Source organism: Adiantum capillus-veneris, chromosome 4 (assembly GCF_014529385.1).
Source record: "Adiantum capillus-veneris isolate H3 chromosome 4, ASM1452938v2, whole genome shotgun sequence".
In the NCBI taxonomy this organism is placed as follows: domain Eukaryota; kingdom Viridiplantae; phylum Streptophyta; class Polypodiopsida; order Polypodiales; family Pteridaceae; genus Adiantum; species Adiantum capillus-veneris.
The window spans coordinates 77,008,102-77,021,931 of record NC_140934.1 but is presented as its reverse complement, the minus strand read 5'-3'; positions in this window follow the sequence as shown (position 1 = coordinate 77,021,931).

The following is a 13,830-nucleotide window of genomic DNA, read 5'->3' as shown; positions in this document are numbered from 1 at the left end:
GCATTGCCAACGTACTGGAAACACTAAATGCAAAGGCACCCAGCATGCTCAACATCAGCAACCCTCCTCTAGCTTGGAGATTGAGTAGAGCTTCCACAAGGTCACACAACGCTCCTCCACAATGTACTAATAACACCACCAAGTTTTGAGTCCAATAGAGGTTGTAAGAGGGTAGCCAGACTCCAATCTACTGATTCCACCCAGTGTAAGCTACTCGGCAGCCTCCCATCTTGCACTACACAGACCACTCAACACTACGACCTCCATCACTATGCTCACGAGTCCTCCTTTAGACAACTACCTTTCATTTTATTTCTACACTCGCAATCTTTGCTAAATATTGAATTATGAAAAAACAATCAGGAGGATTTTTGTTGAGATTTGCACAATTGTGCATTAGGTCTCCCCAATCTTAAAAAAATAAGAAACATTTCAAAACATCTTAGGTGCATAAGTGAAGGGCAAGTTTAGGAAATGAAAAGACCATGGAAGAGGAAAGTCAAAAGACTTTTTGTGTCCATATAAAGAAGAGATGGTCAACTGCACATTCATACATTTTTGTTTTTCTTTCACGTATTTTTCCATCAGAGTGTTCTTGTTTTTAGAGTGTCCTTGAACTATATAGGTGTTGACTATATATTTTTTGAATCCATTAGGTAATCTTGAATTACTGTCTACTCACTCACTTCTAGAACAAGTTGAGGGCCACTTTTCAAATTTTGGTCCACCTCTCTCTTGATATGCACTTGAGAGCAAGGCGTCAAGGCTATGCAGATTAATGCCCACTTGAAGACTCAAAGCTTGGAGCAAAATCTCTTATGAGATCTTTCCATGGGATGGATGGTCAAGAAGGTTGATTATGGTCAAGCATTAGTGGAGCCAAGAGCATCTTCATTTTCCATGATTTTCTTTCCATGGGGATCCACTCCTAATTTATTTAAGCAATATAATATCTATACTTTGAAAATAGGGTGGCTAATAATGAAGCCAAAGTCAACAAAGGAGGATAGAGGGGCCTCCTTGTCTCCTCTCTCTCTCTCTTTCTCTCCATCAACCCACCACCTTCTCTCTCTCTCTCTCTCTCTCTCTCTCTCTCTCTCTCTCTCTCTCTCTCTCTCTCTCTCTCTCTCTCTCTCTCTAAGCTTGTCCCTTCTCTCTTACTCTCTATGGGCTTGTCCCTTCTCTCTAGCTCTCTCTTTTGTCAACAAAAAGCTCTATCTCTCTCCTATACACACACACACAAGCTGAAAACAGCCAATTTGTAGCACATACATACACACACTCTTCACTCTCACTCTCTTACTCTCTCTCTCAATGGCTGAGAATTCTCATTGGTTCTCTCTCTTCTTCCTCTCTACTACACATACACTTACATGCATTCTCATGACCACTTGTAAATTTCTCCTTTTACTCTACCTATTGTCACCCTTACCTTTTGTATAATTTTAGAAAAAACCAAAATTTATTGTATATTCTCCTTGTCTCTCTATAGGGGTTGCCACCCATCGACTAGAGAGCATCTAGTATACATCATTATCCCTAAATAATGATAGATGTTGATTGGATATACTTTTGAGTCAGATATGTGTTAACCCTATAGTCAGAATTATGCTTAGTTAGATAGATGTACTAATTAGATTTGTGCTCAGTCAGATGTTGCTCAGTAAGAATAATGTTGAGTCAAATTTCTGTTGGGTCCAATTTATGCTGAGTTGGATTTTTGCTAGGTCGGAAATTGGTTAGCCAGATGTTGGTCAATCAAATCTTGCTTAGTCGAATTCTGTTAGGTTGTAGGTTAAAGCTATCAATTGTAATGTTGTTGAGAAATTTTATGAATGACTCTATACAAGAATCAATTTTACGAGTTCTTTCTCTCTCTCTCTCTCTCTCTCTCTCTCTCTCTCTCTCTCTCTCTCTCTCTCTCTTCTTGCTATCAATCAATCTTTATCCATCCATTTTTGAGAGTCTTCTCTATGTTTTTCCTTAGGGTGCTCATGCTACCTCCAAATGCTTGCAAATAGTCGAGATGACTATTGCAAAGAACAGGCGTAGGAAGAATCAAATGATGCAGGTGCAATTGATTCAGCAAGATCCCACCAAAGATTTGTGTGTGTGTGTGTGTGTGTGTGTGTGTGTGTGTGTGTGTGTGTGTGTGTGTGTGTGTGTGTGTGTGTGTGTGTGTGTGTGTGTGTGTGTGTGTGTGTGTGTGTGTGTGTGTGTGTGTGTGTGTGTGTGTGTGCATTCTTTCACCCCACTGAACTGCAACTCAGTAGTACAGGAAATGGTGAGTCTTCATCACTAAAACACCATGATCGCCAAAGTGTTGAGGGTGTATCAACTCAGTAGTACATGAAATGGTGAGTCTTCATCACTAAAACACCATGATTGCCAAAGTGTTTAGGGCATACACCCTCAACAGGGAAAAACATAGAGAAGACTCTCAAAATTGCATGCGTAAAGATTGAGTGAGAGCAAGAAGAGAGAGAGAGAGAGAGAGAGAGAGAGAGAGAGAGAGAGAGAGAGAGAGAGAGAGAGAGAGAAGAGAGAGAGAGAGAGAGAGAGAGAGAGAGAGAGAGAGAGAACTTGTAAAGCTAATTCATGTATAGAGTCGTTCATAAAACCGCTCAACAACATTACAATTTATAGCTTTAACCTACGGCCTAACAGAATCTGACTAAGCAAGATCTGATTGACCAACATCTGGCTAACCAATAGAAATCCGACTCAACAGAAATTTGACTCTATAACATTCGACTCAACATAATTCTGATTGAGCAACATCTGACTGAGCACAAATTTGATCAGTACAACTATCTGAATAAGCATAATTTTGACTATAGGGTTAACACATATCTGACTCAGTAGTATATCCAATCAACAACAAGGCAATGGTCTTCCTTCCGGGGTTGGTCCATGTGCCATGGCCCTCTTGTCTGGCATTAAAAATTGGAAAGATTCCTCCTCTCCACTATGTAAAGAGGGCTAGAGGTCACTCTCAAGACACAAAGAGAGACAATTACCAACACAAGATCATCACAAACACCATATACATTTCACAAAACAATCATGCACTAAGGGAGTAGGCAAGCACTTGGAGGCAACATGAGCACCCTAGGGCAACAATCGACAACTCCATTCTACTCTTGGACATTCTTAGCACTTTTCATCACTCATGATGTTCCTAGTGTTCCCATCCTCATGATGTTTCCTATACTAATTTTTCCTCTAATCCACTAACCTTCTAACTCTTGAGATTTCCATGCATGATATGGTGGTCCATTCTCCTTTGTGCATGCTCTACATCACAAGCTCTCTCTCTCTCTCTCTCTCTCTCTCTCTCTCTCTCTCTCTCTCTCTCTCTCTCTCTCTCTCTCTCTCTCTCTCTCTCTCTCTCTCTCTCTTTCTTGGATGTTGGTGTCATCTCCAAACCACCATTGTAAGTATCATTAAGAAAATAAGTTTGATCTCCTCATGCTTGTAAGAGATTCTATCTCTCTCCCTAGATCTCCATTTGGGATTATGCTCGCTAGTGTTTTTGCAAGTCACATTGTCTTGATTTTTTCAAATGTCTCACACTACAATGCCTCCACTAGCCAGCTACCCCTGTCAAACAAGCTATGATGTAGACCACTCCCATGTGCTATGCATATCAGCATGTTGAGTGTGCTCCTCCTACTCCATGTATTACAAGTGTTTCCTCATTGATTGTATGTCATTTTTATCCTCTTGGCTATCTACATCTATGTCCCGGCCACATCCCAGGCTAGGTGGTGCCCCTATTGTGTATCTCCTATGATGATCCATCGTGCATAGTCTTGGTGTAGAGGCCACCGGATCTGTTTTGCACTTGCAAAGACCTTTAGTTAACAAAGAGTAGAGGTGCATTACATCAATCATGGACGAGTGGCTACATGAGTTTTCAAACTAGAGGACTAAAGGCAAGGATACTGTAGAAGCACTAAAGCCCTTCATCAAAGTTCTAGTGCCAGGTTGTACAATCATCGATATCCAAGAGGCATTGCTTGTGCTAATTGCAAATCAAGAGCATTAAGAGGGAGGGCAATGGGGTATCATCATTGATGTCAAACAAATCATTTTATCAATGAGTGCCAATAAAGGAGGTGAAGAAAGGACGGTAAGTTTTGCTTTTGAGAAACGCATCAACACTCTCACATTAGTCAATTTTTTTGTAGTACCAAGGGTTTTCTCTCCAATGGTTGAAGAAGAGTCATCAACTACATCAACCACGAAGTCCAAGCCACAAATCCTAAAGCATTTGGCGGAAGAAAGTGGACACATTCTCTCTCTAGGCATAGAGAGTTCAAGTGAAGTATGGCCACCTAAGAGTCGCTACCGCGAGGCTACCGCATGTAAAATGGAAAGGCAATTCAGGTAGACTCTTCTCGTCCAGTCTATTGAACCGAGTATGGAGGATTATGTGGACTTCAACAAGAGGTAGAGGCTTGTGGTGCAGGTGTCACTGTGCGCTCCTTGCCGCACTGTCGAAGCAAGGGACTTCCCTAACACTGTGTGCGATCCACAGACGGCTCCAAGCACACAACTAGATTAACTAGTAAGCTCAAAAGAGGGCAATGGTGTGTCACTCACCGCTCTATGCTCCTGCTGTAGAGGATTCCTCGCCACGAAGAAGAAGGAGACGCCGCTACGTCGCGCTCAACCGCTTCACCGCCGTCGTGTCTCCGCAATGCTTGATCACACACTCTCTCTCTCTCTCTCTCTCTCTCTCTCTCTCTCTCTCTCTCTCTCTCTCTCTCTCTCTCTCTCTCTCTCTCTCTCAAGTACACACACACACACTAGTACACAAGGAGATGGAGCAAGAGCACCTTTCTTGCATTGCACAAATGAGAGAATGAGTGAATTTTAGGTTTAGTTGACTTTTATATGAGCTCACCCCATTCACACTTGGGCGCCCATGCTTAGCCAACTAATCCCTTGAATGCCCCAGTTAGAGTGCGCCTCTCAACGGCGATCACTCTTACCCTTTTCCTATTGGACCGACAAGCCCGGTACCTGACTCTACCAAATAAATAATACAATGTCCACCGTAGGTTACAATGTCCGTCATAGGTAATAGGGTGTCCGTGAGCCATGAGGGTTAACATGCCCCCCTTCCTGATGTAGATTCCGTCCTCGGAAGCTATTGAGTTGAAGCTTGTTATGTCCATGTTGTAGAGCATCTGGATTTGAATTTGCAAGGCAAGGTCACTGTTTCAGCAAGAGGTATTATATGGCCATAAATCATGAGGGGAATGTAAAGTACATGTGGAAATGTGTAAATGCAAGATTTATGAAATGTTAGACTGCCATTAAGGACAAATAAATCGCACTTTGAGTAAATTAATAACCAAGAGTTTTGGGCTTATGTGTGAGTCTATCAATTAGCTAGCTATGACTAAGGTTAAAAAAAATACTCTAGTACTAGCTAAGCTAAGAAGATTATCTAAATGCAAGATTCCCTAATTGTGCTTTTCAGCTTTGATTAGCCAACTAGCTCTCACAACTGCAAACAAAAGCTTGAAATTTAATTGTAAGCTCGATGGAAGTCTTTTAAATGTCATTCATTTTTTTTCTTTTTCTCTTTTTTACTTTGGTTCACAATCATTTGACGTGTGCTCTTATTTTGTATGTCCAGGGCTTTTTGCTTCTCAAAGAAAAGCGTCCACACTGGGAACCTCTAGGGCCCTAGTACCATAGACAATACATGTGAGTGAAGTACCAAATCAAGCCAGGATTTCTCTTCCCGCATTAGATTTTTCATTTGTGGCACTTATGTTTTTTGCTTCCATTTCCTTTGTATTCTCACTAGTGTTTTTGTTGTTTAAGTGAGCAAGCTTCTCTATGCCTTAAACATTCCTAAGGTCTCAAATACTCAGATAATTTTATCAGCTAGGCCTAGTGGTCAAGTAAATGAGTTAACCTAAAGTCACGGTCTCCTAATCTCAAGGCTCATCCATAAGATTAAACTCTAGTTCCATCAACGTAAGCAAAGACAAATTTATACATCTATAATGGCAGATAACAAACATAACTATTGCACTCAAACAAACCATGAAAAATCATTATTAGAAATTATAAATATCCACCAACATGAATCATGGAAAGTAGTACACCTGGGGTATGGAGTTGCTCATTTCGTCGAAGCAGATGTCCTCAGCCATGTGGATGGAGATCCATATAAATCCTACCTAACACATCCAAAAAACAAGCACTATACCTCTAGGAGGCATGTCAGTGTGAAAAAATTAAAAGTCCTAGAAAACAAACTCAAAACACAATCCAGACCCCTAACCTACCTATTTGTCATCCCTTTTAGAATCAAGGAAAGAGGATATTATATAAATCGGGTAGTGATCCTAAGGCTAGGCCTCTATCCTCATTGTCTAGATAAACGAAATCATTTTCCGTGAGGCCATAGTCTTTCTCGGTCTCTATTATTTCTTCTTCATCATCCTCTTGCGCAAGCGTGTTAATCAAGAACCTCGCGATGCGTGGATACTCATCCTGTGCAAAAGAATAAGCAAGTGCCACCGGAGAAACATTCGCTACTGGGTAGGGATCACTAGTTATCCATAGACGTATCAGCCATTCTAACTCCTCAAAATTTTGCTCACGTGCAAGTCTCTCTACCAAATCCCATTCACAAGAAAGTACAGGGTAGCAGATGTGGAACACTTGAGAAAAAGAAAAAGGGTACCTTTCATCAAAAATAGAAGCGCATACCTCTGGTGAACTAGCCATCTCTGAGAATACAGATAGATTTGGTTAGGTCTTTAAAACATGAGTTGTTTTTGTGTGTTGCTTGATGTGACATGGTGAATTTAGACTTATGTGTGGGATCTGATAGGGTGCTCTCTCATTGCTAGTCGCTCTTGCTCTCTTTTTTTTCTTTTCTTTTTTAATTTTTTTTTGTTTGTTTGCTAGAACTAGTATAAGGCTTTATATATACATTCCCTAGGATTGGAGATTGAGAGGTCAGGGAGGAAGTTTGAGAGGGAAGCAAGTGAATGATGGATGTCAGCAAACACTCCCCCCTTCCTTGGGTAGATCATACCTTTTGGAATGATGTCATCACCTTTTGAAACCAATTGTTCCAAGTTGTTATGGGTGAAGGCTTTAACCAATAGTTTTTTATCGCCCTATGTGTTTCATCTAGTTGCAAGGGTGGTAAGGTACTCTCCCATGATTTTATTTGCAACATTGTTGTAGCTGGTGAACCTACAACGGGAGGTGCAAACTCTTTCTTGCTTGTATGGATATGTACAATGGTAGGTGGAGGTTGTGTCGAAGCTTCTATTTCCGTATAGGAACTACATGAAGAGCAAGAAGATTCATTTGCTTTCCCTGTTCCTGAGCTAGGTGGAACAAATCGTTCTTTCTTAGGTACCCAAACTAGCTATGGAGCAGGTGTGTCGCATTCCGTGATTTTTTCCTTTCCACAATCTTCAACTTTTGGAGCCACGGGATTGAGCTCACATGGGCCCGGTGACAAGTAAGAGCACAATTTACGTTTTGGCACCCAAATTTGATCATTTCCTTCATAGTAGCCTTGGGCTTCCAATAGTTTTTTAGGAATCCAATGCAACATTTCTTTACATTTCTTGGGGCGAATGGGACGTCTCTTACCAGGCTGCTGTCTTTTAGCATTGGCTATGGTTGCTAAAGAAGCTTTAGGGACCCACTTGTATGTTTTCTTTGTTATATTGGGATGGGTCTTGTGTGTCTCAAGCTTTATTTCAGCTACATCAGTTGAAGCTCTAGAGACTTGGGCTATGGGGACATATGGTTCAACCTCTTGGACATGCAATGTTTTGGGTTTTATTTCCTTAAGAGGCAATATCTCAGGGACTATGGCTTGCGTGGCAGGGCTAACAGTTGGTTTCTGTGTTGTGACACCCCCTGTCCCCCAATCAATAGTGCATTTGGTGGCTATCATCCACATGCGTCCTAGGTTTATATTACCCTCCATAGTTCCAGTAGGCATGACCAAAAAGTCTTGAGCTACAACCCCATTGTCATAACTGACAGAAGTGTGCCAAATTCCAAAAACCGCAGTTTTTTCTTGTTGACACCCTTGACTTGGATAATACTCTCAGATAGAGGTGGCTTCCCTAACTGACACCACACCCCATATGATAGCAGATTATATTTAGCACCCGTGTCCAATAAGGCATTATATAGCACTTTTCCATAGGTGCCGTTTAGCTCAATAGGGTATCATAGAGGTGTGTCAGAGTCCAACCAATCCTCGTCGATTTCAACGTGGAATGCATGTGTGACTCCAAGGTTAGCCTCTCGTTTTCGTCTTATACGTTTTTGTCGCTCCTTAGCCTCAGCTTGAGCTTGTATCTTCTTCAATTCTATTTGTGCCTTAGCTGCCTTTTTTGTATGGATGGCACGTAACTCCTCTTGGCTTAAAGGATCATAGTATCTTTTAAATTTTCTCCCATTGAGGAATCCAATGGTTTCAACTCCATCAAGAGTCTCCACACGAATGGTTCCTTGTGGGGTGATCTCACATACTCTATATGGTCTTTTTTCCGCATATTTCAACTTTTTCTTTTCGTTACGCACTCCATACATAAGGACTTTATCACCAACACTGATATCTTTGTTCTTGAAATGACGGTCAAACCATTTCTTCCTCCTATCTTTCTCCACAAGTGCATTTTGCACAGCTAATTGCCTCTCTTCATCTAGCCTTTCAAGGATATATAATCGCTCAACTAAGGGGTTACCATCCCAACCTTCTTGAGAAGCTACTCGAAGACTAGGAACGACAAACTCCCATGGCATAACCGCTTCTTGGCCATACACCATCTTGAATGGTGTGCAATTAATGGCAACTTTATACCCAGTACGATAAGCCCATAGAGCTGATGTAAGCTTTAAATCCCAATCTGTGCGATGAGCTTCCACCGTTTTGGTTAAGATAGAGATTAAGGTCTTATTGGTGCTCTCAGCTTGGCCATTTGCTTGTGGATAATAAGGTGTGGATCTATGGTGAGCTATCATAAAGTTGGTAGTGAGTTCTTTTATTACTCCATTTATAAAATGAGTACCATTGTCACTCACAATCTCAAAGGGACAACCAAATCTTGTAACAATGTTCTCAAAGAGAAACTTGGCAGTTGACCTTGCATCGGCCTTACGTGTCACCCTGGCTTCCGCCCACTTTGTCACATAGTCAATGGCAACGATAATATATCGAGATTGAGTGCTACGAGCTGCCGGACTAATTGGGCCTACAAAGTCTAAACCCCATTTTTCAAATGGTTGAGTCACTTTAACAGGATGTAAGGGCATCCTATCCTTTTGTTGAGTGATCTTGTAACATTGGTATTCATCACATCCTTTTGCAAAAAGTGATGCATCCTTAAATAAGGTTGGCCACCAATAGCCTGATTGCAACACCTTTCTAGCTGTTAGTTCCCTGAGAAATGTCCTCCGGCTATACCCATGTGGGCTTCTTGCAGTATGTACAAATACTCATTCTCACGGGCACAACGTCTAAGAATATCATCCTTCCCTAGCCTGTAGAGAGTTCCCGCAATGAGAGAGTAAGGTTCACATTCTTTTAACAGTTTTTGAGCTATGTCTTTACGAAGCTCTTTGGGTGGAAAACCATTAACTAGAAAGTTCACAATCTTCTCACTCCATTCAGGTATGGTTTCGACTAGGAATAGAGAAGTATCAGGCAATTCATCATCGACTCCAGTAGGGGCTTCACCATTGGGTATGCGAGACAAATGATCAGCCATGACATGTCTTTTACCAGGTCTCACCACAATGGTAAAATCAAACTCAAGGAGAATTAACAACCATCGTGTAATTCTTCCTGTGGAACAAGGTTTATTTACTAGATACAACAAGGCTTGATGATCAACATAGAACACAAACTTGTTGGACAGAAGGTAGTAGCAAAATTTCTTCACTGCATAAATCATACCTAAACCTTCTCGCTCTGTAGTGGTGTAGTTTCTTTCGGCATCATTCAACTGACGACTGCAAAGCTAATGGGGTAGTCCAGTTTATGTTCTCCTGGTTGAGCTAGAACACACCCAATAGCAAAGTTCGATGCATCAATATGCACATGAAAAATTACATTCCAATTGGGCACTCGTAGAATAGGAGCGCTAGTCAAGGTCTTTTTCAATGACTCATAAGCATGGTCACACTCCGTAGTCCATTGGAACTCAATAAGAAGCTTGTACAAAGGACGAGCTATCTCGGCAAAGTTTAAAATAAACCGTCGGTAATAACCAACATGGCCCATGAACCTTTGAACTCCTTTATAGTTTGTACGTGGTGGCAATTCAGTAATGGCTTTAATTTTTCTCTCATCTGTGGAAATCCCATTTTTGTACACTATATGCCCTAAAATGACTCCATGTTTAACCCAAAATTGGCATTTGAAAGGGTTTAAGGAGATGCGATACAATCTACACTTCTCAAACACTTTTCGTAAGCATGATAGATGTTCTTTCCAAGAGGAATAAACACAAAGGTCATCTAAGAAAGCTTCACAAAACTCCCTCAAATATTCTCTAAAAGCAGTGTTTATTAATCTTTGAAAGGTAGCCGGGGCATTGGTTAAGCCAAAAGCCATAACACGAAATGCGAACACTCCAAATTCGGATATAAAGGTTGTTTTAGCTTGGTCCTCTAGCGCCATTGTGATTTGATTGTAGCCAGAGTACCCATCTAAAAAGCTATAAGCTTCCTTCCCTGCAACTCTTTCAAGCACATGTTCCGAATATGGCAAAGGGTAATGGTCGCTCCTAGTGGCGGCATTGACCTTCTTGAGATCTACGCACACTCTAAGTTTCCCATTCTTCTTTGGCACAATCACTATTGGAGACACCCATTCTGAGTGCTCAATAGGGTATATGAATCCGCATTCCACAATCTTTTCAATCTCTTCTTGAACGATCTTTGCATATTTAGGATTCATTGGGTAGGGTCGTTGCTGAACTGGTTTAGCCATGCTATTCATGGGGATTATGTGCTGCACCACGGAAGGTGGAACACCTTTCATATCATGATATGTCCAAGCAAATATATCCCTGAATTCCTTGAGAAGTTCTTTAAGTACACACTCCTCAGTCGCTGTCAGATCTTGGGCAATGAAGACATGTTTAGACTCTTATCCTAGGTCTACTAACTCTATTTCCTTAACTATCGCTGGACCATCATAGACTCCATTGCTCCCATCGATAGGTTTTCTTTCGGCCTTTGTATACACAACCTTACGTTCCTCTTTGGTATAGGATTTGAAATGTTCAGGTGTAGGGTGTAAGTCTGTGGGGTCCTGTTGTTCTGTGGATTGTGATTAAACTTCTGATTCCTTTTGTTGTTGAGCTAACTCTCAATTTTGTCGTCTCCTTATGGTACAGCTCAACTTTGGCTTCTTTGCAGCCTCTAGTTTGTTGGAATTAGGGTTGCAGAGAAACACACACAGCTTGGAGAAGACGAAGGAAGCTCAAGGCACACAATAGAGAGTATGTTACTTAGTGTGCAATGGAAAGATAGATAGCCCTAGAGTGATGGGCGTATATACAATGCACGGGGGAAAAAACCTCCTAAAGAGGGAAAAAATGCCCCGGCGGTCCTAGTGTGTTCACACACATCACTACCACACGTATATGGTAACAAATCCCCCCTGGAGTGATGCGGTGAACGAGAGCTGGCACATGAGTAAAGGGAAGTGCCATGCCCTGAGGACAGGATCAGTCCACAAAGGGGAGTAAGCCCAAAGCTTTGCGGAAAGCTTCAAGCTTCTCACGAGACAATGCCTTTGTGAAAAGATCTGCAAGGTTGTCCTGTGTTGGCACATAAGCCAAGCTGATCTCTCCTGCTGAGAGCCTCTCCCTGACATAGTGGTAATGCACCTCAATGTGCTTTGTGCGAGCATGAAAAACTGGGTTCCTCGCAACTGCTAATGCGCTCTGACTGTCAGTGTAGATAGTGTTGGCAGTGTCTTGTCCAACACCCAAGTCAGCCATAAGGCGTCTGAGCCATACACACTCAACCGTAGCTGTGAAGACTGCCCTGTACTCAGCCTCACAACTCGAAGTGGCCACAGTAGGTTGCTTCTTGCTCAACCATGATATACATGAACTGCCAAGCATGACACAAAAACCACTTGTGGACACTCGCGTGTCAAAACAACCAGCCCAATCTGAGTCCGAAAAATCATGTAAGTCTGGCGGCAATGATCCCCCCTTGGGATAAAACAAGCCAAGATATAAAGTGCCACTAAGGTAGCGGAAAATCCTCTTGACAGCTTGCCAATGCTTAGACCCTGGGCTATGCATAAATTTGCTGACCTGCGAGACTGCAAACTGAATATCTGGCCTCAAGTTGCATACATAAATGAGGCAGCCAACAGCAGTTTGGTAAAGAGTGACATCAGCAGGATCGCCAGCATCATGTAGACTCAACTTCAAACCTGTTTCCATGGGAGTGGCAATAGGTTTGCAATCCTCAAGTCCAAACTTACATAGCAATGTCTCTATGTAACTTTTTTGACACAAGGCAATACCACCATCACACTGCTTAAACTGTATACCCAAGTAATGATGCAACAGCCCCAAATCTTTCATCTTGAAAGTAGCATTCAAATCAGCCTTAAATTCAGCAATATGTCTCTCATTTGGTCCAGTGATCAGCAAATCATCAACATAAAGAACCACAATGAGAAATACATCATCCTCACGCTTTACATACAATGTGCTTTCTGTTGGACTGTTACGAAAGCCTCGTTTAACCAAATGAGTGTCAGCTTTCTCATACCAAGCACGAGGAGATTGCTTCAACCCATACAAAGCCTTCTTACATTTGCACACTTTGTCCTCTTGTCCTTTTATGACAAAACCACGAGGCTGCGTTACATAAACTTCCTCAAATATGTCACCATTCAAGAAAGCAGTAACAATGTCTGATTGATGTACATCCCAACCAGAATGAGCTGCCAATGCACATAGAAAACGCACAGTAGTCATACGACAAGTGGGAGCAAAAGTCTCTTCATAATCTATGCCTTTTTGTTGTGCATAACCCTTTGCAACAAGTCGAGCCTTATGGCGATCGATCTCACCATCCGGCTTGCGTTTCAACTTGTAAACCCACTTCGTACCAATGGCCTTTTTGCCAGGAGGCAAATCACATAAAGTCCATGTGTCATTCTCTATAAGTGCATCATATTCTGATTTCATGGCAGCAATCCAATTTTCTGAATTTTGTGCTTCATCAAAAGACAGAGGCTCCTCAACATCATGTAAACTAGACACAGCCAAAGCATAACAATCTGATGCATAAGATGCATGGCGAGAGCCTGAACGAGTACGACTAGATAAAGGTGCATCCAATTTACTGTCACGCAAAGTGTGCACCAGCCATTTTGGCATACCTCTAGCCTGCTCATTTTCAGCCCTTTCCTCATCAAGTACATCATGTACATCTGCATCAGTAATAGGCTGTTCTAAAACCATTTCAGAAACCCCCATAGGCTGTACATTTGCCTCATTGGAACTTACATTCATATTTCCACCACTGAAAAGAGGCAACAAAGTGTCATAAATGTCCTGTGAGCTTACATTACTGTCTCTAGTACATGACAGCAAGGGCTGAACAGAGTCTTCCACAAACACTACATCCCGTGAAACCAAAATACGTTTTGTTTACGGATGATATAACCTGTAACCTTTGCTTTCAGCACTATAACCAACAAAAATACATTTGACAGCCTTATCATCCAATTTTTTGCGCTGCACTTGTGGCACCAAAGCATATGCCAAACAGCCAAAAACA